The following is a 6,044-nucleotide window of genomic DNA, read 5'->3' as shown; positions in this document are numbered from 1 at the left end:
TAGCTAAACAGGTGGGGCTCAAAACAGGTGGGCCTCTGCCCTGAATGACGGGTTGCCACTGATTACAGTACATGGTGCAAGTGATCAATGCTGTTTGAGATTATGTGCAGATTATTATAGCAATTGTGAAGATTTCCACAGGCCTGTGACCCTGAACATGCATGCTTTGTATGATTAAATAAGAATACATTTATTGTTACAGTAACTTTATATGTGGCCATGGATGTCTTACTCATTTTAAGGTTGAATAAATACTGTTACATTTGTTTGTAAGACACTTAACATTAGGCTATTTAGTGTTTTACAAAAGTTATATTGAATTGTGTTTGATTGACAATGCAGCCAAATATCAACATGTAAAGGAGATGTATCTACTGCTTGAATAGTTCCATCAGCCACTGGCTTAATCCTATTCTTTAATTTGTATTTTTTGTTTGAGATGGAGATGTGAATCCAACATATAATTTGTTAACAAGTTATAAGGCTATTTACCATATTGCAAAAGTGATATTGAATGGTGTTTGGTTGTCAACGCATCTTCTGCTTGGACAGCTCCACAAGTGCCACTGATTCTGGCTTTAATTCCAGATCGTCTTCAAGTAATTAATTGATATGTTGGATTCACATCTCCATTTCAACCAAATTTGATTAGGATCCCCATTAACCGCCCTTGCTATCTCTGTCTGGCCGGCTCCTCTCTCTCCAATGGGATTCTATGCCTCTGACCCTATTACGGGGGCTGAGTCACTGGCTTACTAGTGCTCCTCCATCCCTAGGAGGGGTGCGTCACTTGAGTGGGTTGAGTCACTGATGTATCTTCCTGTCCGGTTTTGCGCCCCCCTCGGGCTCGTGCGGTGGGGGAGATCTTTGTGGGCTATACCCAGCCTTGTCTCAGGGTAGTAAGTTGGTAGTCTGTTGATATCCCTCTAGTGGTGTGGGGGCTGTGCTTTGGCAAAGTGGGTAGGCTTATATCCTGCCTGGTTGGCCCTGTCCGGGGGTATCGTCAGACGAGGCAATACCCACCCCCGTCTCAGCCTCCAGTATCTATGCTGCAATAATCTGTGTGCCGGGGGACTAGGGACAGTCTGTTATATCTGGTGTAATTATCCTGTCTTATCTGGTGTCCTGTGTGAATTTAAGTATGCTCCCTCTAATTCTCTCTCTCTCCCTCCCGGAGGACCTGAGCCCTTGGACCATGCCTCAGGAATACCTGGCCTGATGACTCCTGGCTGTCCCTAGTCCAACTGGTCATGCTACGGCTATGGAACCCTGACCTGTTCACCGGACGTGCTACCTTGTCCCGGACCTGTTGTTTTCGTCTCTCTCTCTCTCTCTCTCGCTCTCTCTCTCTCTCTCTCTCTCTCTCTCTCTATTCAATTGAAGGGCCTTATTGGCATGGGAAACACATGTTAACGTTGCCAAAGCAAGTGAAGTAGATAATAAACAAAAGTGAAATAAACAATAAAAATTAACAGTAAACATTACACATAGCAAGGCTATGCTCACTGAGTCTGTACTTAGTCAAAGCTTTCCTTAAGTTTGGGTCAGTCACAGTGGTCAGGTATTCTGCCACTGTGTACTCTCTGTTTAGTGCCAAATATCATTCTAGTTTGCTCAGTTTTTTTTGAATTTTTTTCCCAATATGTCAAGTAATTATCTTTTTGTTTTCTTTTTGTTTTCTCATGATTTGGTTGGGTCTAATTGTGTTGCTGTCCTGGGGCTCTGTGGGGTCTGTTTGTGTTTGTGTTTGTGAACAGAGTCCCAGGACCAGCTTGCTTAGGGGACTCTTCTCCAGGTTCATCTCTCTGTAGGTGATGGCTTTGTTATTGAAGGTTTTGGAATCGCTTCCTTTTAGGTGGTTGTAGAATTTAACGTCTCTTTTCTGGATTTTGATAATTAGCGGGTATCGGCCTAATTCTGCTCTGCATGCATTATTTGGTGTTGTACACAGAGGATGATTTTGCAGAATTCTGCATGCAGAGTCTCAATTCGGTGTTTGTCCCATTTTGTGAATTCTTGGTTGGTGAGTGGACCCCAGACCTCAACCGTAAAGGGTAATGGGTTCTATAACTGATTAAAGTATTTTTAGCCAGATCGTAATTGGTATGTCAAATTTTCTGTTTCTTTTGATGGCATAGAAGGCCCTTCTTGACTTGTCTCTCAGATCATTCACAGCTTTGTAGAAGTTGCCTGTGGCGCTGATGTTTAGATGGAATTTATATTTGTGGTCCTGGCAACTGGACCTTTTTTGGAACACCATTATTTTTGTCTTACTGAGATTTACTGTCAATGCCCAGGTCTGACAGAATCTGTGCACAAGATCTAGATGCTGCTGTAGGACCTCCTTGGTTGGGGACAGAAGCACCAGATCAACAGCAAACAGTAGACATTTGACTTCAGATTCTAGTAGGGTGAAGCTTGGTGCTGCAGACTATTCTAGTGCCCTCGCCAATTCTTGATATATATGTTGAAGAGGGTGGGGCTTAAGCTGCATCCCTGTCTCACCCCACGGTGCTGTGGAAAGAATTGTGTGTTTTTTTGCCAATGTTTCTGTACATTTTATAATGTTATATGTTTTTCCCCAACACCACTTTCCACCAATTTGTATAGCAGACCCTCATGCCAAATTGAGTCAAAAGCTTTTTTGAAATCAACAAAGCATGAGAAGACTGCCTTTGTTTCGGTTTGTTTGTCAATTAGGGTGTGCAGGGAGAATACGTGGTCTGTCGTACGGTAATTTGGTAAAAAGCCAATTTGACATTCGCACAGTACATTGTTTTTACTGAGGAAATGTCTGCTGTTAATGATTATGCAGAGGATTTTCCCAAGGTTATCCCACAGTAGTGGTGTGATCAGTCCTTGGTTCCAAATATTGGGTAAGATGCCAGAGCTTAGGATGATGTTAAAGAGTTTAAGTATAGCCAATTGGAATTTGACGGTCTGTATATTTTATAATTTCATTGAGGATACCATCAACACCACATGCCGTTTTGGGTTGGAGGGTTTTATTTTGTCCTGTAGTTCATTCAATGTAATTTGAGAATCCAGTGGGTTCTGGTAGTCTTTAATAGTTGATTCTAAGATTTGTATTTGATCATGTATATGTTTTTGCTGTTTGTTCTTTGTTATAGGGCCAAAAAGATTGGAGAAGTGATTTATCGATACATCTCTATTTTGGATAGATAACTCTTCATGTTGTTGTTTGTTTAGTGTTTTCCAATTTTCCCAGAAGTGGTTAGAGTCTAAGGATTCTTTAGTTACATTGAGCTGATTTCTGATGTGCTGTTCCTTCTTTTTCCGTAGTGTAGTTCTGTATTGTTTTAGTGATTCACCATAGTGAAGGCGTAGGCTCAGGTTTTCTGCGTCTCTATGTTTTTGGTTGGATAGGATTCTCAAATTCTTTCTTAGGTTTTTGCATTATTCATCAAACCATTCTTCATTGTTCATTTTTGTCGGTTTTCTGTTTGACATTTTTAGATTTGATAGGGAAGGTGCGAGGTCAAATATACTGTGAAGGTTATCTACTGCCAAGTTTACACCTTCACTATTACAGTGAAACGTTTTGTCCAGGAAGTTGTCTAAAAGGAATTTAATTTGTTGTTGCCTAATTGTTTTTTGGTAGGTTTCCACATTACTTATCTTCTATCTATAGCATTTCTTAATATTATTCAGTTCCTTTTGGCTTTGATGCCTCATGATCGAGTAATGCTCTGTTCAAGTAGACTGTGATTTTGCTGTGATCTGATAGGGGTGTCAGTGGGCTGACTGTGAATGCTTTGAGAGACTCTGGGTTGAGGTCAGTGGTAAAGTAGTCTTCAATACTACTGCCAAGAGATGAGCTATAGGTGTACCTACAGTAGCGATCCCCTCGAAGCCTACCATTGACTATGTACATACCCAAAATGTGCCTAGGGGGGCATATGGGGGAGGGAATGCTGTCACCTCCAGGTAGATCTTTGTCCCCCTGTTTGCTGAGAGTGTCAGGTTCTTGTCCAGTTCTGGCATTTAGGTCGCCACAGACTAGTACATGTCCTTGGGCCTGGAAATGATTGAGTTCCCCCTCCAGGATGGAGAAGCTGTTTTCCGCCTCCAGAATGGAGAAGTTGTCTTTATCTCTGTTGAGATTATTACCTTTTGAATTTCTAGCCAAATGTAAAATGTTCCTGTTTTGATACAATTAATAGAGTGAGGTCTGCTAGGTCTGCTCTATACCAAATTATCATACCCCTAGGTCCCTTTCCTGTTTCACACCTGGTAGTTTGGTGGATGGGACTACCAGCTCTCTGTAACCTATAGGGCAACCAGTGGGTCCATCTCCTCTATACCATGTTTCTTGTAGAATGATGTCTGTATTTCTGATTTATTTGGTGAAGTCCAGGTTCCTGCTCTTTAGGCCTTCCCTCAGGTCTGGGAGAGTGTCTCGCTGGTGTGGGCGGGGTGTCTGTTGAGCTGATGCTCCTGTGTTAGGTGTTGGGGCTGCGGTTGAAGGCGATGTCCTTTAGGGTACGGGTGAAGGTGGGCACTGATGCCTTGTATAGGTGGACATGGTCGTAAAGGCTGTTCAAGTCCAGGGTGGAGTAGGGGCCAGGTAGACATTTGGTTTTGAGGCACAGTTATGGGAAATACTGGCATTTACCCGCTGTATGGTAGCAGTGTGGAAGTATTTTCATGGTAGCAGGGTGGAGATAACCACTTGTGCATTGGGGAAAGTAGAAGAAGATTTTTCAATCACTCTCTTGAGTGCTGTGGCCACCCTTTCCTGCTGTGTTCTCAGGCCGTTTGTGCCTGTGTATATTATTATGTGGCTGGGTGACCCTAGTTGGTCCTCAGACAGAAGGTCTAGGGCGCACTGGGTGTTTGGACACCAGAGTTTAGAGATTGTGTGTTTGGGAAAAAGTTTATTTTCTTGTATATATTTCCCATTTGAGTCCATAAAGGGTACAATCTGTGGCTTGTGTATGTCCTCAGTGGTTGTGAGGGGGGGGGGGGGTTCAGGAGGGCTATCAGGGTGGCTGACAGGGGGGTGCTCAGAGGGGGTGGGATCCCCTGGGCTTGATGTTCTTCATTTGTCGGTCCTGCTGTGATGTTGAGGCTATGGTCAGGGTCTGGGGTGGACTGTTCTGCTGTAGTGTTGAGAATTTGGTCAGGGTCTGAGGTGGGATGTTCTGCTGGCTTCTCTGTGGGGGTGGCCACCTCTCTAGTGGGTTGTTCTCTGTCACATGTCATCGTTCTCACCTTCTCCTCGATCACTTTCACCTTCTCCTATAGTGCTCTGTTCTTCTCATGCTCCTGCTCTTTTCCCTGTTGATGTTGTCTCACCACAGTCCAGAGTGCAGTCTCTCTCCACCTCCAGCTCTCCGGGTCTGGTTGAGAGGGTGTTGTTGAGCTGGAATATTTTGTCTGCTGACTGGAGTGTGTTCACCTGCTGTTCCAGCTCCACCTGCCTTACCTCCAGCTGGGTGAATTTATCCTTCATTTCAATGAGGGAGTAGTACTCTGTGCTGGGAGGTTGACTTTCCGCTTGGGGTTGCTCGTCTGTGGGGTTGTACTGTATAATAAAGAGGTCTGGTCTGACATGCTCAGGGTGGGGGTATCTTTCTCAAGAGAGAGCTTATCCTGCTGAGTTACTTTACAAATTACCCCGATTAACTTGTGCCCCCGCACATTGACTCGGTACCAGTACCCCCTGTATATGGCCTCATTATTGTTATGTAAATGTCTGTTACCTTTTGATTGATTAGATTTTTTTAACTTGAGTTTATTTAGTAAATATTTTATTAGGGCTTGTAAGTAAGCATTTCCCGGTAAGGTCTACACCTGTTGTATTCGGCGAATGTGACAAATAAAATTGTATTTGATTTGATTTGATCGCTTTGATTACGTGAAAGTCCAGCTGAAACTGTTTGGGGTTGCCCTGTACCATTACTGTTCCAGACTTGTACAGCTTAATATTGGCTGACTCAGAGTCCTCGTTGTCTAGTATCCTGAGTTTCCACCCATCGCTAACACCCCACCTCTTAACAGCAGGGGTAGTGTGTTAATAT

Source organism: Salmo salar, chromosome 10 (assembly GCF_965601325.2).
Source record: "Salmo salar chromosome 10, fSalSal1, whole genome shotgun sequence".
Taxonomy (NCBI): Eukaryota; Metazoa; Chordata; class Actinopteri; order Salmoniformes; family Salmonidae; genus Salmo; species Salmo salar.
Note: the sequence above shows the minus strand (reverse complement) of the source record.